The 21,735-nt window shown below is 43.7% G+C and overlaps 1 pseudogene across 1 annotated transcript; it reads left to right on the forward strand.

Moving 5' to 3' along the window:
- The first annotated feature begins 1,340 nt into the window (after window positions 1-1,340).
- LOC144752869 (N-acetyllactosaminide alpha-1,3-galactosyltransferase pseudogene) lies at window positions 1,341-19,858 on the forward strand (annotated as a pseudogene). The gene is made up of 2 exons (XR_013594128.1): window positions 1,341-1,674; window positions 19,100-19,858. The product of XR_013594128.1 is annotated as an N-acetyllactosaminide alpha-1,3-galactosyltransferase pseudogene (transcript).
- The last annotated feature ends 1,877 nt before the right edge of the window (window positions 19,859-21,735 follow it).

Here is a 21,735-nt window from a genome sequence, read left to right on the forward strand (position 1 = left end):
AAGGACAGCAGGTGCAGAATGGACACCCAGGACAGGACAGGATACCCTCGGAATAGGAATCAGGACAGGACCCTCAGGACAGGACAGCAAACCCTCAGGACCGGACCGCTCAGGACAGGACCGGAACCCACAGTTCGGAAGCAACGCCTGCGCTCCACCCGCTCTGCAGTTATCGATCAAGACCCCGATTGGGTCAGCGAACTCCCAGCAAAGTGCTTCGCCAGCACTTTAAGGTTCAGTAGAACCTTAGTCTATGGTCAAATTCGGACAGAGTGCTCCGCAGCGCTCTGTATCTTCAGTCACCTATTGAGTACGATGGGTCAGTGACAGGTCAGCTAAACCAGACAAGTCGGACAGCTCCCTAGGTGAACCCAGGGTAGATATACAGTTTGGGGACAGTGTACCACCCCCCAATGTTGCAAAGTGTCAGAATCCCTCAATTTGGATTGGTCCTAAGGTAGGATTTGGGTAACACACCAATCACAACATAGCGTTTCAAGCCTACATTTGCATAGTAGGGTACCGCCTAACTAGATTGGGGTTCCCATGAGAAATAGTGCAGAAATACAATGGCAATTTTAACAATGTTGCACTGCGAGAACATGTGATTGGTTCAGCCGAGTTTTCAGGTCGTTTCTCAGGAGCATCTTGCTCATCACTGCCAACTGGCTGTGTTCCATCAGTCAAGGTCCACTGTGCTGCCGAAAGTGGCGCAGGCGCAGAAGGGACCTCCAATATGGCTCTCCTCTCACTCAGACCCCCATTCCCCGCGATACATGAAAAGTAAGCGAAAACAAATTAATACATAATAATGTCATCATGAAAACACATCACAGGGTTTGTACTTTGAACTCATCATCAAGAAATAAACTTATGCATTTAAATGTTAGCTACATTGATACGACCACAAGAGCAGTGGCACGAGCAGTACCACATGATGAGCACAGCTATGAATTACGCATGCGCATAACTTTCCCTCCACTTCTGCAGACGCGTCAGGACACGTGAGTGTGGCTGACGCATGCGCAGTAACTAAATACAAGCGGCGGCCATTTTATAAACACGGATTAAAATAGTTAGGAATACACATAGGCAAGCGTCATAAACTTTACTCAAACTTAATATAAATGTTAGTAAGACGTACATTGATTACCTTGTTATACATAAACGAGGTTCTTGACTTCGGCAAGCTGCAAAATATGCGAAGCTTTGCTTCATCAATATATATATTGCATATTTATTACTGAAGTAAAGAAACTGGCAGAAAAATATCCTGAGGCTGACCTCTCCAAACCAAAGTACAACCATGTACATTAGAGGGAAAAGGAAAGAAGCAGTGTTGCATTTTTCCTGAGAACTCTTGGTGCAAGCTTGCGTTTTCTTCTCTGTAGCCCCTCTTTAAAAAAAACTCTCTAAAAACTTGAAAGAAAGACATTTTAATGTATTGGAAATGTTCACAAAAATGTGTGTTTTCTCCAAGGACTGGCATTGCAGCCAGGAATTATTCTAAATGTTAAAAACATTTTTTAGAGAATGACAGTCAAAAGAAAGTAACTTTTCCTTTTGCATTCTGTTAGTTCTCTCCCTCAAACTATTAACCCTTGGATTGTATACGGATATGAACTATGAATTAGAACTCTTGCCTCCAAAAAACCCCATCCCTCATCTCACAGGGTAAGTCTGCTACTCCTTTCTAATGTGGATGAATTATTGTCATGTGTAAACACCTGAGCCACCAGTCCAAGACCTCCCATTCTCGTATCTTCCTCATGGTCACCTTACCCACAATCTCACGCAAGACATGGACTTCCTTCTAACAAGGTGATTTTCCACCAATTGATATTCCACATGGAAGGCGTAGAGAACCTCCCGCAACCTGATAAAAACAATATGATTTTCAGTTGTCAGCAATAATTAATCTGACATCCAAAATGGAAAAAAGGCAGCAGTGCATCGTTCCAATTATTATTTTGCCTAGAGAAATTCACACAGATAAAAGGAATATAATATCTACTTGGCTGCCCTACTGGTGCCACATCAGATCTAGTGGATCCAAGGGCCCGTTGAGCAATATTTTGAGGAGTAAATTAAAAATAAAATGTAGATTTATAATATTGTTCCTTCTTGCCGGTAGCTATGGAGAGCCTGTATTACTGTATTGCGGAATTGACGACAAAGCTTTAAGTCGATGGGTATGGGTTGCACTCTGGACCATTACTTTATATGAAGCTTATAACTCTGAGATATGAGTAATTGGTCCCAAACAAAGAAATCAAGGGACAGAGGGCCATATGTATCAAGCAAAATTGCATTTGCAAACGCCAAAATTCGCAGATCATTAATGACCAGACCAATACAGATAGCAGCAGATTTTCCTTTTTTCTGGGGGTCTCCCTCCACTTACCACTCCATTTTTGTATGCCGTCAAGAAGGTCGTGAAAATGGTTAAGAGATTAAAACTAAGATATCCTGCATGATCCACACATATGGAATCATCTACATATGGATCCATATACAGCACTACATGCTGCTCATACACAAAAATCTAAAATCTAAAACACGTGGTTTGGTTGCTGGAAAGGCAAGGACTGACAATGCAGCATAAAGGGCTAAATCATTAGCAAAAACTGAGTCCAATAGTAGCTTGTCTGTATATGGACATTATTAGGAGAGCCATGAAACATGGATATAATAAGGTAGGGACCATCAAAAATTCAATAAATAAACAATGTTATCAACTGTCGCACCAAAGTGATCTAGCAGAACACTCAACAGGAAGAGGCTCACCTTGGCTGAAAAAATCATTTGCCGGGAGTAAAATCCAGCCATATCTGAAGCAAGCTCTGGGAAGGAAAGCACTAAAAAACATTGTATGGGCCAGACTGGTGCCCCTCCCCATTAAGGAATTAAATCCCGGGTGGAGATCCCTAGAACAAAGAATCAGATGCAGAATCTTTGCTACACTTGATCTGTTGCTGCCCTGGTATGTCGCAGCCCCGTAGGATCCTTTTAAAACAAATATGGCTCCGTAACAGGGTACGGACAGTGAAAGAAGCAACTTCGGTTCTTTTTTCCTGTACAACACCACAGGACTTGGCCAGATATGGGAGATACATGGCCGAGCTGCGTCTGAGGCTTATGGAATAAGAGGGGCCAGACATTACATAAGGCAACTTGGCCCGTTAAACTAGTATTTTCCAACATGGCCGAACCGACAACGAACTGACAATCATTCGCAGACTTTTAAATTGTATATAATACACTTTCTTACTTAGTATTTACACGGTTGCAAGTAAACCCAATGTCCTTTTATTTCATAAGAATGTATCCTTATTTGTTTTTAAAGCACCAATATTTTCTGCGGCAAGCGGAGCAAGAGAGAGCGCAGACACCCACCTTCAAGCGGAGAACAGCAGCGGGACAGGCTCGCAGTGGGAGCGGACCAACGCGCACACCAGGCACGCCACCGCCGCTCCGGGACTACAGATCCCGGCAGTCTTTGCGGCGGAGGCGCGTTCCCTGTCGCGTCATCAAGGCGCCAGGAGGGGCTTGTAAAAGCAGGAAGCCCTCGGTGAAGCGCTGGGAGCACCAATATTTTCTGCGGCAAGTGGAGCAAGAGAGAGCGCAGACACCCACCTTCAAGCGGAGAACAGCAGCGGGACAGGCTCGCAGCGGGAGCGGACCAACGCGCACACCAGGCACGCCACCGCCGCTCCGGGACTACAGATCCCGGCAGTCTTTGCGGCGGAGGCGCGTTCCCTGTCGCGTCATCAAGGCGCCAGGAGGGGCTTGTAAAAGCAGGAAGCCCTCGGTGAAGCGCTGGGAGCACCAATATTTTCTGCGGCAAGCGGAGCAAGAGAGAGCGCAGACACCCACCTTCAAGCGGAGAACAGCAGCGGGACAGGCTCGCAGCGGGAGCGGACCAACGCGCACACCAGGCACGCCACCGCCGCTCCGGGACTACAGATCCCGGCAGTCTTTGCGGCGGAGGCGCGTTCCCTGTCGCGTCATCAAGGCGCCAGGAGGGGCTTGTAAAAGCAGGAAGCCCTCGGTGAAGCGCTGGGAGCACCAATATTTTCTGCGGCAAGCGGAGCAAGAGAGAGCGCAGACACCCACCTTCAAGCGGAGAACAGCAGCGGGACAGGCTCGCAGCGGGAGCGGACCAACGCGCACACCAGGCACGCCACCGCCGCTCCGGGACTACAGATCCCGGCAGTCTTTGCGGCGGAGGCGCGTTCCCTGTCGCGTCATCAAGGCGCCAGGAGGGGCTTGTAAAAGCAGGAAGCCCTCGGTGAAGCGCTGGGAGCACCAATATTTTCTGCGGCAAGCGGAGCAAGAGAGAGCGCAGACACCCACCTTCAAGCGGAGAACAGCAGCGGGACAGGCTCGCAGCGGGAGCGGACCAACGCGCACACCAGGCACGCCACCGCCGCTCCGGGACTACAGATCCCGGCAGTCTTTGCGGCGGAGGCGCGTTCCCTGTCGCGTCATCAAGGCGCCAGGAGGGGCTTGTAAAAGCAGGAAGCCCTCAGCTACGCGGGACGCGAGCGGGACGCCCGGGGCTAAGCCCGGGCAAAGGGCGGGCCCTCTGAGGCCCTCCGAGGCACGGAGAGGCAAGGCAGGCCACCTCCCTGAAAACCACTGCGCGGATCTGAGGTACTGTTTCCTGTTGATTTGTTTTTGTGCTGTAGCTCATCCCATGATTCACTAGCCATTAATATAGCTACCAGTTACTATCTACATAGTTTATACGTGTTGAAACTAACTGGTCACCTGGCTTAAGCCCAGTGGGGAGTGTGTATTTGTGACCTCGCCCAATACGATTTTAAAGCATGGGGAAAAAACAGGTTCTTCCCCCTACTGAGGCCGCGAACACTCTTGACTCTTATCTAGTGCAAGTCGTATCCAGTATTAACAGCAAACGTAGGCAATCCCTGGGACTAAGTCAATCACCTGTGCTGCTTACAGATAGTCCTTCTATAAGCATTGCAAGCACTGCCATGTCCGATTCCCTGACAGGGAGCACACAACCTACTCTAGCAAACCCTGACCCTATCTCTTTAGCCAATTGTACTGAAGATACTGAAGACTCTGATCCCGTTAGGGAGAGAGAAGATCTCATCGATCTAGCCGATGAGGATGCCTTTACTGAGACAAGTATCCAGACCGAAGCCATGGATGATGGCCCGCAGTATCAGTCTCCTCCAAATCGCGCTGTTAGAGCATGCAGGAAAACAGCTGCAAAACGTGGGGGGAAACAAATGGGGAGAAAGAAGCCTGCCACCCCTCCCCCAAGGCGGCAAGGCAGACTTACAGTCCATGAGGTCGACCTCGAGTCAAAGCGCATCATTGATGATGATCTCTTCAACAGGATCCAAGACATGTTGGATATTAAAATTAAGACCATCATTAAGCCCCTTATCGGGAAAGTGGACAAACTAACTGCTGAAGTTAGGAAGTTGGGCGGAGTTCACAGTAACCTGACCAAGGAGGTAGAGAATTTATCTTCCCTCGTCGCTGATTTAATATCCACGGACGAGGAGGCACCTCCCACTGACAGTAACATGCAGTCCATTGAATCAGGGCTGTCTCACCCACCTTCGTCCTTACTATTACCCGCCCCGGACCAGAACGCCGCTACTGGGGCCCTCCATACTAACACTATTTCAATTGACGCAACTGTGGCAAATCATCGAGAGGAGAGCCCAGTTCAATTCATAGCGGAGGCCTTACCGGTAGTCTTGGTATTAGCCAATGTTCCAGTCCTGTCACAAGACAAGTCAGAATCCAATCAGGATCTTAAAGATAAAGTTCTACACTGGCTTTCTAATAATATGTACATGGCGCAGGATGGGTTCGACAAACTGGCAGGAGACATAATCTCGACTAGGAGAGTTCCCTGGATTGGCAGCAAGCGGAAAAAGTTCCAAGGCGATTGCGTTATCACTAATTTCGCTAATGCCGAGGTCCTTCCCGAGATTTTGAACAATGTTTTCCCACCCCAGAAGCGTAATGGCACTATAGTTCCACTGACTCTTAGATTCTTTAACAATGAGTCTCAATCCTTTACCTTGTCTAATACCAACAGGTTCAACACGTACAGGAATAATAGTAGCTGGGGAGGAGTCACAGGCCCACGTTATGTAACCGATCGGTGCATGGTGGTAGCTCAGCAAGCGCCAGGAAGACCAACTCACCCGTTCGACCGAGTTATTCAGCCGGCCTACCCACAGGGGTTGGGAACAAACTGGTGGGGGAATGGGGCTCCAGGTTACGATCATAGGGCACGTGGCCTTAGGCCCACACGGTGGCAGAGTATGGACCCGGCCTTGGCCCACCCAATCACTCCACACCCCTTGTGGAATATAGCTCATGCCGGTCAGGCTCATCTAGCCACCCCGCCCGCATGGGGCCTTGCTACAGGAAATAGGTTTGGTCCCTTAGCTGACCTTAACTCTTGCGATTGACTCGAACCAAGAACTGATTACTATAACGCTGGTTTGACGAATTCATTCGTGAGTAGGAGGGACCTTAGTATTGACGACTCCCATAATTTTCAATTGATCAATGTCGTCACTGAGCCCCAGCTGCCCACTAATTTAAGTCAGCAAACTCTTAATCCTGGGTCCGAGGCTGGCTCTAACTTGGGTACGTCCAAAGAGGCGGTACAGCGTTGTTGCCACGCAAACACAAGCGGAGCCCCTGTAGCTCATGCAACAATGGAAGGACATTCTGCGAGTAGCACCAACCATATGTCCAGTAGTGAGGTATGTAGGATTTTAAGCTGGAACGTGGCAGGTCTTAACACTAAGCGTCAGGATCCAGAATGGTGCAGTTTTATTTCAAAGTTCCACATCATTGCGTTTCAAGAAACTTGGGACACATCGAACAATTTCTGGTGGGACGGGTACACTAGCTTTATAATGCCTGCAGTGCCTAGTAGAATGGGTAGGGCTAAAGGCGGCCTGGTGCTCTTATTCGCCTTGGACCTAAAAGGAAGTCTCAGGCAGATTAGGTCCGAATCTGACAACATATTGATTGTCGAAAGAACCTTTAATAAAACTAGTAGGACCTTATTCGTTAATTTCTACAACTCTGGCAATTCCGTCTATGATGGTCGTAATGTTGCCAATTTAGATTGTATTTTAAATTCAGTCTTACAGAATATCTCACTCGCATCCGAGTCAATTTTATTAGGTGATTTTAATTTACATCCATGTAATTTAGCCTGTAAGGGAAGAGGAGCATGCGATGACGACGATGTCGCCCCAGTTGCGCCTCATTTTGAACATTCAGCAGAGGGCCAGGAGCTCGAAGATCTACTTGCAAACTATAATCTTTACGAACCCAACTTAGGGCCGAGAATGCCGACTTTCACAGGCGGTCAGCAAGGGTCAGTGATAGATTATATTTTTGTTTCTCTTGGCATTTTAACCTCTACCACTGCTTACAGTACGGTCGTAACCCACTTCAGCGATCACAACCCTGTACAACTTGAAGTGGAGTGGGGCAGCTCGATGGGTGTGGCGCCATCTTCTGTAAAACGAGCACACCCCCTAAGGACCAAAGATCAAGACAGAAGATTAAAATGGGCGAAGGTGATCCCAGAAATTTTTTATAAAAAATGCCTCCCTAAAATAGAAATCCAAGTCGAGCTGTGCCAAAACCCGGATACCCAAGGGAGCCTCATGGTGTCATCTTATGAGGATTTATGCGCACAAGTCTCCAAAGAGCTTTTAGCTAAACCTCTGCAGGGGTCCCAAGGCCATAAGCGTTGGTTCAACTCTGCATGCTCAAAGGCACACAGAGACTTGCTGGTGGCTTTAAAAATGGTTCCTAGAGCTAAAGAGGAAATTGTGAGACTAAGGAAAATTTACAAGTCTGCAGTAAAAAGCCGCAAAGACTGCATTAAACGCGAAACTTGGGACGACCTTCTATCAGCGGCGGTATTGAAGGATAGTAGAAGATTTTGGTCAATCATTAAGCAGCCCCTTTTTTCGGAGGACAATAACTCGTCAATGGACTGTGTGATCACCGAGGACAAATGGCTGTCTTATTTTAAAAACGTATATGGTGGGGATGTAGCCGATGAGGTCATTAGCAGGTGTCCACCGCTCAGCGGGCCAGTAAGCCCTATTGTCTTCAACCCCCAGGAGGTAGAAAGGGCGCTCATGGAAACCACTAAACACAAGGCACCTGGCCCGGACGGAGTTCCGGCCGACTTTTTTATGTTTTCTCCTAAAATGTGGTCGAGGGTGTTGTCCAACGTGTTCAATGCAGTTAACCATAATTCAGCACCAGCCTCATGGGCCAAGTCCACCATCGTTCCCATATACAAAAATAAAGGTCAGCGGGACGACCCAGCATTCTACAGGCCTATATCCCTCTTGGACTCCACTGTAAAAATTCTGGGGAGAGTCCTTTTATCTAGGTTGAGGGAGAATGTTGAGGGTTGTGGTGGGCTGTGCGAACTTCAATATGGCTTTAGAGAGAGGAAAGGCACGATTGAGCAATGTATCAACCTGTACCTACTCATCTCTAAATACACAGTGGCTAAGGAGGGCTCGGTGTTTTTGGCTTTTATGGACCTTTCGTCCGCATTCGACCTCGTTAATAGGTCCAAATTATGGTTAACTCTGTTGGATCTGGGAATTGACAAAGCCCTGGTCGCGTTCATGGCATCACTGCACCAGGAGCTTTTCGCAGCTGTACGTGTGTCCAATAATGGTAGGTGTACCCCTTTTTTTAGATCCCTGAAAGGGGTCAGGCAAGGCTGCATATTGGCCCCCACGCTATTTACCATTTACATTAACGGCCTGGGTGCGCACCTGCGGGGCATGGGTGCGGATGTTCCGCGTGCAGGGGATACACATATTCCGGCACTCCTGTATGCGGACGATGCCGTGTTGATGGCCCGTACGGGAGTTGGCCTGCAGGTCCTTCTTAATTCTTTTGGTTCCTTTATGGAAAATTTGGACCTAAAGGTCAACGCGTCTAAATCTCACACAATGATAATGGGTAAAGAGTGCGGGAAGAGAAGACATAAATCTTTTTTTTGTAGCGGGATCCCTGTAACTGAGGTAACCACTTTTCCCTACTTGGGAGTGTTGTTTGATCAGAAAGGCACCTGGGGTCCACAGTTAAGCGCGAAGAGGTTGGCCGTCACCAGATCCGCCTCTGCACTTCTGGGCTTTGCAGGTAAGCTAGGCGCCAGGCCCATGGAAGCGATGTTGAAGATTTATAAGAGCAAACCTGTTGCCATCGCCTCCTATGGATCGCCTCTGTGGGGTTATGTTAACCTTGACCCCATTCAGAGAGCAGAAAATAGATTTATAAGATCTCTCCTCTCTGTCCCTCAATCAACCCCAACCTACTCCATCCACAAGGAGGTGGGATTGCCTTACTTGTCAGATCTTCTAAGTGCCGCACCACTGATTCTGTGGCTGAAAATGTGGTTAAATGCTGATCTACCATTAAATCACAAAATCTTGAGGGATGTTTTATCCTTGGACCACCACTGTAAAATTCCCTGGTTGGCCTATTTAAGGAAATCCTTTATGGAACTGGGTCGACCAGAACTCTTCTGTTCCCCAGAGAAAATTATGGCCCAGGACATTGCCTACACAAAAAAAGCCTTTAAAGAAAGGAAGGAAGCATGCCGCGAGTTAGTTGAGTTACATAAACCCGCAGTAAGGGCTCACTATCTACTTGTCAGCGATCCTTATTTGGCGCCCTACCTTCGTTTTGTAACTATCCCTTACCATAGGGTTTTATTAACCAAACTTAGGTTTAACTTAATTCACTTTCACCTAGGTTCCTTTAAGGGTTGGCAGAAGCCAGAGCTAGCCGCTCCCTGCAGCTGTGATCATTTCTCAGTGCAGGACACAATGCACTTCGTCATGTTCTGTAGCTTATATCATGAGCAGAGGAAAAAACATTTGTTCCCCGTACTTAAAGACGCAGGGTTCACACAGGTGCGCCCCGCGCTGCTCTTTCTACAGCTCATGACTAATCCAAGTACAGCATTTAGTCTTGCCAATTTTTTAGTCGCTGCAGTAAGGACGAAAGCTGTTGGCCAATGTCCGCCTTAAGAGATTATTAACCAAATGAATTTTATATGTATACCCAAATGTACCTTTTTAACTTGTGTAAATAGTATTTATAATATATATTGGGCTTGTAGCCTTTTATAAGTTAGGAATTCTAAGTATATTTTGTATGTCATGTTTTATTGTTTTTGTTTCTTTGTATGACTTTGATTAAGTCGAATAAAGATATTCTGACTGACTGACTGTATATAATACACTTTCTTACTTAGTATTTACACGGTTGCAAGTAAACCCAATGTCCTTTTATTTCATAAGAATGTATCCTTATTTGTTTTTAAAACAATTGTTTCAATTTGCTTTTAAAATAGCATGTAAGTTATATTGCAGATGGTTTTAAGTAACTGTGCAATAGAAAGTAAAAAAAATAAATACAAAAAAAAAGGTAGGGACCGGGAATTCCTGGAATGATCCTTTTCATATGGAAAAGGAGGAAGAAGTGAGACTATTACAGCACATGCCACACAAGGTTGTTTGAGTTCACAGTCTAAGCATCCTACCAGCACCTGGCAGATCAGTTGTAACAAGGAACTGAGCAGTGAGGATTGGCAGAATCCAATGGGTATTCAAACTGCCAACGTTTGACTGAAACTCTCTGGTGGATTACAGGGCCACATTTGCTGGTTAGGTGTTTTTGAGGGAAGTTCACTAACTAAGATATGTTGTGAAAAGGGCAGATTAAAGCCACAGAGGAGGTAATTTGTAAACTCGTGATAAGCTCACCTCTATAGTGAAAGCTGTTTTTGGTGTATATGGATTAGAAGTCTCTAAGCTTTTCTCAAATTTTCAATAAAAATACTCCCAAGCTACTAATATTATTTGAGATGTATTAGTAACCGCATGTGACAAGATTATGCTAAGGACACCGTATTCAAGATTACCAGCCGTAATCACCTCAGTGCATCAGGCACAGTTATTAGAAATTATGTTAAAAAAAGCTTTGTCAATGTGAAGTGACTCTCCATGTGTAACACATATCAGCCATAGCGCAATGCTGATAGCACCTACTTAATAATATTTGAATTAAGTCTCCCCAACACAGTTTGATTTCTATCTCTCGAATATAAGTTGCAAATATATTTTGGAAAGTCAACCATTTGTTTCCAAACATCAATTTAGGAGTTCAGAAAATACACACATTTTCATCTCGAAATACATGCTTTTCAATTTTGGCATACACATATTAATTTAACCGGGCAATTGGAGAGCCTACAGGGTTAGAGCTTATGGGACTTACAAATGGTTACTCGTATGGTAAAAGAAAACAAGGTGTACCATGCACCTAACCTGGACTATGTAACAAATGGTGTTGGGTGGCACCAAGGCGAATACACGTGTTATAATCTCATTATACCACTGTAGAATGATTTGTGAAGCCTACTGTTTTGTTTATCCATAAAAATATTTTTTTAAACATATTAGTTCAACCAAGCAAAAGCTTCTAATTTAGCTCACTAAGCTGCCCACAGCAAAGCTACTCACAGGCAGCAGGAGAGCTACCAGTAGCTCATGAGCTACTATTTGGAGAACACTGGTCTGGATACTACAAGGACGTCACACAGCACTTTACTCCCTTAGCAGCACCTCCCTTCTAGACATCTAAAAAACTCCAAACCCATGATGATGGCCTGTACGTGATACTACGAATCTTTTTGAAGGACATGCTAAAGGGATCAGAATTCTGAGCTGGGTGATAATTATCGTACCGCCACTATTTTCACATGAAAGATTTTTCCAATAAATAAACTGTTGAAATTTACCAGGGGAAAGTCATGGAAAAAGGAGGGACTTGTGTAAATCTATGTTGTAAGAATGTTTCTTTTGTTGGGAGGAAGATGGCGCCCGGCTAGGAGGTCCGGTCGGGAGCTCCACACTTGTCGTCAAAAAACCGAACTGAAAGCATGACCTAAATCCTATCCTGTCATACTATGAGTTACGATCTGTTGTAACTAAACACATCCTAAAAAAAAAGTGGAGCATTGAAAATAGCCCTGAACGAAGAACGAGAAAAGCACTTACGAATGGCGCTGCCTCAGCGTTGATCCAGCTCCGACAGTGTTGACGGGGGCCAGCGGGGGTATCGAAGCGGTAGAACAGAGGCTCCATTCCTGATCTGATCCCGACCCTTAACTCTTCAGGGCTAATCGGCGACCAGGTTAGACGCCACAACGGACGCCCCACACAGATGGGTGGCTGCCTCAGGTGCACAGCGCAACTGCCGGAGAGCGCAGGGGAGAGTGAGTTTTCACTTCCGGGGCAAAGACGGCAGCGGCAACCGCAGCAGTGGCAGCGGTAACAAGGAAGACTGCTCAAAGTTTGGAGAATACCTGCCGGCTCGTCAAAGGCACACAAGGAAAGATTTCCGGGGGAATCAAGGGAGCGCCAGCAGACAGGAGCACCGGGAGTTCCACAGGAGAGGAGGCACTCCGTCTCTGATTGACAATTGGCGTCTCTACCCTGAGGGAAACCAGATCGAATTACGGAGGCGGGGGAGTGAGAGCAACACGAGAAGCAAAGAAAGAAAGACGGAATTTAGCTCCCACTGTGACCACATGAACCAGGTACGAGGGGCTGAAAACAACCAGGGAAGGATTGCTCTAGATTTAATTGAAGGGTGCAAGGAGGGGGAACAGCGGGCTGAACAAAAAACAGAGTTTAAAAAAGATAGCTGCCTAGGGGTCAGTGGACCAGGAGTGCTTGACCTTTTTTCAAAAATAAAAAGTAGGGCAGAGGGAAAGGACCAGATAAGTAAATCAAAACTTGAGGAAGGTGGTGGAGTGGTATCAAGCTACTGCCTTAGAAATAGGCAATTCCCAACGCAAAGTTTTGCACAGCCATCCAAACAGGTAACCCTGCCTATACAAAAGAAAAACAAAAAAGGTACTACCAACAGAGAACGTCACCCCAAACCAAAAAGAGACAAAACAGGACCCCCTCCGGAGCATAAACTAAAAATCACACCCTCACTGAGATCTTTTTTCAAAGTGCAAAACCACCAGCAAACATCAGGAAAAAGTCCCTCTGTCTTGTTATCCCAACCCGAAGAAACCCCTGAAACCCCTGAAATTTTGACCGGTAAAATTTCAAAAATGAGTACAGAACCAGCTAGCAACACAACTTTACAAAGTGAAAATGCAGAGACTCTTGAGAATTTACCTAAACTTCCCGCAATTGAACCAAGCACAAGTGCATCCAATTGTGCTTCTGACTGTTCCCCTCCGCAAACCTTTATTGAACAAACCGGAAAACTCATGGAAAGCCTCATGGAGAAGGTTCTGGGAGAGATGAGAGAGAGGGTTTTGGTATCTGAATCCAACCAGGCTAAGATTCAGGAAGTCTGTGAGACATTAGAACAGAAGCTGAATGCTCTGGGGGATAGAGTATCTGCAGTGGAGTCAGAGATGGTGTCCCTCAGCAAAAGAGTGGACTCTAACCAGTCCGAGATAAGGAAATTAAGAGACTCGAATAAAGCCACCAAGGAAAAACTAGAATCTCTCGAAAACCAAGCAAGAAAAAATAATCTTAGGATTCTAAATGTACCAGAAAATCTTGAAGGGCAAGACATAAAGAACTTTTCTATCTCCCTGCTCGAAGAATTCTTCCCATGGACAAAAGACATAAACCTGGGTGATGATATACAAAGGGTGCACCGAGATCCATTCAGAAAGAGTAGAGACAGGAAAACGCCTAGAAAGATTTTGATAAACTTTAAAACGTATACCCTAAAAGAGAGAATCCTAAGTGAAGGACTAAAAAGCAGTTCTCTAAAGAAAGACAATTGGACTTTCAGGATACGTTTGGATATGTCAAAAGCCACCCAAGATAGGCAATGGGAATTAGGTCAATACATGACTGAATTGAAAACCTTAGGAGCTACGTTCCAAATGAGATTCCCCGCCACTTTGAGAATCATGTGGCAGAACAAAATGTACAATTTTAGAGAACCAAGGTAAGTGGAAGAGTTCATTCAACAGATTAAGACTCAGCTTCGTACTACAACATAAACTTTAAAGATAGGTAACATATCAAAAAGACAACTGTGGAGCTCGAATAGGGCGAACAATATCGCCCAAAAGAAAGAAGGGAGGCTTCCTCGGGGTGGGCGAAGACAAACACAGAAAAATATAAAGCCAAATAAAAAAGACACTATGGGTGGGGAGCAAACTAGGGAAAAAACTGAAAAAAATTATAAACAACGGAGAGTGCAAGAGAACGACAAATAAAAATGAAACTTGAACTGGAACTAAAAAATCTAACAAAAAGAGAGTATCATGTCTAAAACAGTGAAAGATTTTAAAATATTATCATGGAACGTAAATGGGCTTAGAACATTGAGTAGACGGAGGAGAATCTTTGAATATTTAAAATTAGTGGAAAGTGAAGTGATCATTCTACAAGAAACTCATCTTCTAAACCAAGAATGGGAACAAATAATAAAATCGTTGAACTGGGTAGACTCCTACGTCTGTACTAATCAAAACTGCAACATAAAGGGAGTCGCAATATTATTCAAAAAAACACTTAATGTGAAAATTATACATAAAACAGTAGACAACAAAGGTAGATGGGCCTTAGTAAGAGTGAAAATGTACGATAACAACTTAACAATAGCGGGGAATTACGGTCCAAATATCGATGATCCAAACCCCCTACAAAAATGATATACAGAGCTATTAACCACACCTGATCCAATACTGCTTGGGGGTGATTTTAACATCATGATAGACCCTAACTTAGATAGATCTCCTCCAGGAAGACAATCTAATTTACCAAAAATGAGAGAATGGCTAAGCATCTATAAAAAGGATTTAGAACTGATCGACATGTGGAGAGAGAAAGGGAACAAGGAGCACCCATTCACCCTACATAACAAAAAATTAGGTCACAAGTCCAGAATTGACTATTTTTTGATCAGCAAAAACCTTCATAGAAGCATTAAAGCCCTGGACCATTTGCCCGAACACCTGTCCGATCATTCGGCGGTTCAACTAACCGTACACGTGGAAATAAATAAATCTCAATCTAGATGGACAGTAGACCGTACTCTTTTTTTGGACCCATTAATCAGGGAAGATCTAAGCATAACATCAGCAAATTTCTTTGAGGATAACAGAGTAGGCACCTCAGATCAAATAACCTGGGACGCCTATAAAGCAGTCATCAGAGGCAAACTCATGAGTCTGGGGGCTTACAGGGCAAAACTTACCAAACAAGAGATCAAAGAAAAAGAAGAGACTATAAGTCAGCTAGATGTACGGATAAACACAGAACCAAACTTGGAAATAAGAAATACTCTGGAAATAGAGAGAAAAGATCTAAAAGAAATGCTAGCAGACTATCTTGAGGACAGAGTGAAAACTAGGTGGGAGGCTAGTAAATTAGCCACTCATGAGTATGGAGAGGGATGTGGAAAGTTACTGGCCTGGAAAACTAAAATGGATCAAACTAGAAATAGAATAGACAAAATACAACTAAGCAATCAATCTGGTACCACCTCGGATGAGTCTAAAATCAAGCAGGAATTCGAAAATTTCTTCTCCGACTTGTATGTAGAAGACTCCTCCTCCTCCTCAGAGCAACTAGGAAAATATCTGGACTCTTTAAATCTGCCGAGACTATCAGAATTGAAAAACGAAGAGTAAAGTGCGGAAATAACAACGGAAGAAGTAAAGACAGCCTTGAAATCGTTGAAAAAAGGGAAAGCCGCCGGGCCCGACGCTTTACCAAACAAACTGTACACAGCGTTAAGGGAAGTTATAGCCCCCCCCTAACGAGATTACTTAACAAAATCTACAAGGAAAAAGATAAAACTCCTGACACCTGGCACGACGCTATTATGAGTCTTATTTTAAAACCAGGAAAAAAAACCTCAGTCTGTGAGTCATATAGACCAATATCCCTACTAAATTGTGATTATAAAATCTTCACAAAAATAATAGCAGGTAGATTAGCTCTGGTAATGCCAAAACTGATTCATTCAGACCAAAAGGGTTTTATAAAAGAGAGGCAAATATCTGATCTTACTCACGAACGTTTTGCAGCAGTTGATATAGCCAATGGTGAAAAAATCCCCCTTATAATAATAACTTTTGACGCTGCAAAAGCGTTCGATCGAGTCAACTGGTCCTTTCTAAACAGAGTTATTGACAAATATAACATTGGTCAAAATTTTAGTCACCTGATAACCGAGACTTACAGAAACCCACGAGCAAAGATCCTAGTTAACGGGGGTCTAACCAATAACTTCACAATACATAGAGGAACAAGACAAGGGTGCCCGCTGTCTCCCTTGCTTTTTAACCTATACATTGAACCTCTGGCAGCCACAATTAGAAACAATGAATCAATAACCCCTTTTAAATATCAGGACTGGGTCAAAAAGGTGGCCCTCTATGCGGACGATTTAATGATTTTTACAGGAAACTATCAAACCTCCTCCCTAGCAATAAATAAGGCAATCACAGAATTCAGGAAGGTATCCGGATATTTAACAAATGAAGCAAAAACTGAATCAATGAGCTGGAACACACAACAGCACAATCCATACACAAAGGATAAAATAAAATATTTGGGTATAACCTTAGTAAAGGACCTTGAAAAAATCCCCCAAATAAATCTGAATAGGATCTCATCAGAAACGAAAAAGCTCTTGAAGGTTTGGGACAAGCTACCTCTAAACATGATTGGAAGATCTAATCTGGTAAAAATGTCGATCCTTCCCAAATGTACCTACCTTTTTAACGTCATACCATTGGAGTTTAAGAAAGAACATCTGAAAAAAATTCAAGGAGATATACCGACCTTTATATGGGCCTCAAAAGGTTCAAGGATTGCCTGGAACAAAATAAGAAGAACAAAACAACAAGGAGGAATAGCTAGCCCAGACATTATGGAATATTGTAGAGCCTTCCAATTTAAGAATGCAATATCTTTGGTGAACAACTACGAATTTTACCCCCAATACCTCCAAATATTAACAAACAAAACTGACCACTTCCTGTTTAAATTCGGACATCCTAAATTTAAAAAATAAATAAAACTAAAGGTACTAAAAAATCTGGCAAAAGTCTGGTATCAAGTAAGAAGCGCATTAAATATCCCTTACTACAGCTACGCAGCCCCTATATGGGACTCACCAGGCACCCCTGAGTGCTTAAAAGATGCCCTAGCAACCCCTTTAAGAACGGCAGGAATTAACAGATGGGGACAGTTGATGACAGAGAACTCAATAGTGTCCTGGGAACACCTTATAGAAATCACTAACGGGACTCTCTCAAAATTTTAATATTATCAACTTATAAGCTGGGCTAGCTCCTCGACGGAGAAAAAGACTGGAAATATAAAAATAGAGAAAGAAATCATTAAAATCTCTCCAATTAAAAAGGAAATTTCGATATGGTACTGGGCCATAATCACTTCAGGAGATGATAACGCCTCAATATCAATCTGGAGCAAAAACATCATAGAACTTGATAACCTATGGCAGAAATCATGTGAAAAATGTTGGACTATTATCAAACCAGCGCGTCTAAAGAGAAATCACCTGTTCACACTGCATAGGGCATACTGGACACCAAAAAAACAGTCAAAATTTAAAGGAGCAAGCATAAAATTATGCCCTAAGTGCGGATTAGAAAAAGCAGACGATATACACATGTTCCATGGATGTCCACAACTGGAACCCTTCTGGCAGGAAGTAGGGAACACACTATGTCGGATATTGGGAACAAACCTAAAAGTAAGTACAACATTAATTATTTTTGGGATATGTACCGAGTTAAATGTAAGTAATGAGAGGTTAACCAGAAAACAAGAAAATCTAATATTTGTCTTAATACTCCTTGCTAGAAGAGAGATTTGTCTGAACAGGATTAAACCAACATCACTGTTGCATAAAGATTGGCTTAACTCCATAATAACCACTCATAAGTTAGATGGGAAGGGAAAATTCTCCAAAAAGTTTAATGTCTGGGAAATTTGGGAAAATCACTATACTAATTGACATATAAGGGAAACCTGAAAAAACAACAATATGTCCGATGATTAAAGCGGTGACAATAATTCAGACGGGAATAATTTCCCGCCGAGTAGCCAAAAAAGGCTAGCTCCCTTTTCCGCTCCACCATGAATTATTGAATATGGTAAAGGATATAGGAGGACTAAAACACGACAGTTCCACCAAAGGGGTACTCTATGTGGCCGGAAAAGTATAGAAAAAGAGTGAAGGAATAAAAGTGGAAGTCTTAAAGTTCCCTGTTGCACTCCTTATACATTCATACGCAAAATGAGGATAAAAAAAAAAAAAAGAATGTTTCTTCAAATTATGCCTCTTTTTTCCCTCCAAATTATGACTGGGAGAATGTTATCACACCCACAGTGACAGTATTTACCAGATGAGGCAAATAACACACTCATTCCCAGCCCACACTGGCAATAGTGAATCTTCTTGAACTCCGAGTGTGGGATAGTATTCCCATTTCAGGATTTGCGTGAGGAACAGTCACGGGAATGCAGGGCCATTATGCGTCTTCCACCTGCATTCTTGGCGCTGACTGTACATGAATTGTGTTTGTTAGTTGGATCATGGTTGGAAACCTTCTTAAAAAAAAGTGCTCTTACCTAGTACCCGGGTACTGGTTAACTTAACTGTTTCTTCAGGTGAGCTTTGTGGATGGTAGTCTTCCACAGTGCATTTCACCTTAACCTTGAACAACCATTGCAACACAGATGGTCGGGTCAAGCATGTAGCTGATGGCGCGTGATGTACTGGCAGCGCTGTGACCACACTTCATGCAAACTTAGCAGAACCTTGTGCTTCGGGAGTGAAAGGCCAAGAGGTTTGGATTAGTACTGAAGATAGGTGCATGGGTGGGCAAGTATGTGATTGGGAAAGGTCTTTTAATGGTCTATCTCCTGTCTTGCCACATTTTTCTCTCTCTGTCACCTTTGTTGGTTAGCCCTCAATTAATTTTAACCTTGACTCTCCTATCCAGGTACATCCAAAAATATCTTGGGCACTTTCTGGAAACTGTAGAGCTTTACTTCATGCCAGGATATCATGTCGTCTACTATGTGATGGTAGACGACCCCTCCCTGGTTCCCAAAATCTACTTGCTGCCCAACAGGTCTATGGAGGTGATTAAAGTCAAGAAACATGCCCGCTGGCAAGACATTAGCATGACGCGCATGAGAGATATTGCTGAGTTGGTGCTAAGAGTGAGGTTAACTTTCTCTTCTGCATGGATGTGGACCAAGAGTTCACATCTCGCTACGGGGTTGAAACTTTGAGTGACTTGGTGGCCCAGGTCCACTCCTACCACTATCTCCGGCCCAAGTTCATGCAGTCATTTGAAACCAATCCTGCCTCTGCTGCCTTTGTTGACCCCAGCAAGAGTGACTACTACTACCACGCAGCCACCTTCGCTGGAACAGTGTCTGAGATCTTAAAGCTTGCAAGGGCCTGCCAGGAGGGCATCCGGAGGGACAAAGAGAAGGGGATTGAGGCAGTCTTTCAGGAGGAGAGTCATCTCAATCATTACCTGCTGCACACAAAGCCCACCAAGCTTCTGTCACCTGAGTACAACTGGGGTGGATGGGCGAATGTCAAGTACCACACATTGCGCTGGATGCCCAAAGACTACGCAAATCTGCACAAAAATATACACAATATAATATTCATGATTTACATGAAGCCACCACAGTCTCATCATTTCTATTGTTTTCTTGGCACTATCCTTGGAATAGGACATTAAGCAGAAGGCTCAGCCATGTTTGGGGATGACGATCAACGGAGTCCATTGGATATACTGTAATACGTTGATCCATGACCTCTCCAAAGGTCCCAAACTAGGCCAACCATGAAATTTGTGTCCAAATTTAGAAAAAGATTCTTAACTATATTCCTGTATGTTCTGGTATTTTGTTTCCCGAGTTGTTTGGGGGTTGGAGGAATGAGGCACACAAAAGACTCCCACCTGAACAACCCAAAACAATAAAACAATTCTTGGCCAGAGAAGTCAGATGAATGGTATGAACCCACTTGGCTTTCCCCTCTGTCACAGTTTTCTGAAATTGTTATACAAAAATACTACTCTACTCTTCACATTTTCTGCATAGATGAAAGAAATGATGCTTCTATGAATCAGAGTTGCCCTCTTATATGCTCCACCCTTCTTTGCCTCACTCTCACTGTGCCTGACAAACAGATCTTTATCTGACCCGTAGGCATCAGAAGATACAGCTGATGGTTGTAAGTTTAACAAATAACATAAAATGTACCTATTGTGATCAGTGTATCTAGTGAGCATTGCTTCTCTTATTAAGGTACTGGTTTGATTTGAACTACACACAGATTAATGATTCAGGCGTGCAGGACAATTTATTTTGAAAGAAGCATTGCCAAAGTTCCTAGAACAGTTTTTTTTGTTTATAATCAAAAGCTTTGATGGGATGAGAACAAATATATGTGTAGAGTTTTTCTAAGGTTGTATATCTGATAAGGGAATGTTAATTTGTTGGTTGCGTCAACAATCAGGGTCAGAAATAGAGATAAAACAACCATTTGCAATGCAATCTGTCTCGCCTTTGGGACGTTATATGTATTTAGCTATGCAGCTCATTAGCCTGAGTGCTAAAACAGAAGGGGCCAGATGTAGGTAAATATCATTTACCGATTCTAAAATCTCTTATATAGCCATGAACAATTCGTATGTACTAAAATACAGAGACGACGAAACACGTGTTGGCATTTTGGGCTTTGGAACAGTCACACAATCTGAAAATAAAGAAGAATGAAGACAAAGAATTAAAAAAGATTGAAGACTCACATTTATTTTGCGTCCAGATTTCATTTTCACAATAACTTACTGTACTACTGTTACATTATACTATTGTCGTGTGCTAGGGAACTTTATGTATATTTGTGTTGCAGCCTAGACTGCAGAAATTAGGAGAGGTGGGTGATTCTCTCCTCCTTTTAGCACCGCAGAAATACTAGCACCGAAAAAACAATTAGTGAATATTTCCAGGGGCGCCTTTCCTATGATCAATACCACTATCCAGTACTGTATATATATATACATATATATATATACTAAAGTATATACAAGAGGTCTTGAATGCTCGCTTTAATGAATAGGGTCCGAAATTCATGTTACGATCCTGAGCAGGTGTACAGCACATTGGTTAGAAGCGGTGTGAGGCGTTAGCCCCTCGTGAGGGCTCCTTATACTTTAAATGTTCATCTGTAGTGCACTACGCAGCATGGCGGACATACTTTCTATGGCCCTAGGAAACCGGTGCAAAAGAAATGCTTTTTAACATGTAGGACTTGTATTGAATGCATTTCAATTAAATATACATTGGATCCAATAAATACAATACAGTAGTTGTCAAGATAGAAACTGTGCAGAGCAAAACAGTAAAGGGAAAAGGCAATATTGGCTGTGCAAAACAATTCTTCTAGGAGCGCAGACCACAATATGAGATCAGACCTCAGCTTCTATACATTCAGTATTTTGTACATCAATGTTCAAACAATATACCTGATATGCCAAAGTTGCGGACTCGGATAATGCGTGACAGCAACATTATTGGTTGCTAAAAATGTGCGTCCTTCACAGGTAATAAG

Source organism: Lissotriton helveticus, chromosome 5_1, assembly GCF_964261635.1.
Source record: "Lissotriton helveticus chromosome 5_1, aLisHel1.1, whole genome shotgun sequence".
Lineage (NCBI taxonomy): Eukaryota > Metazoa > Chordata > Amphibia > Caudata > Salamandridae > Lissotriton > Lissotriton helveticus.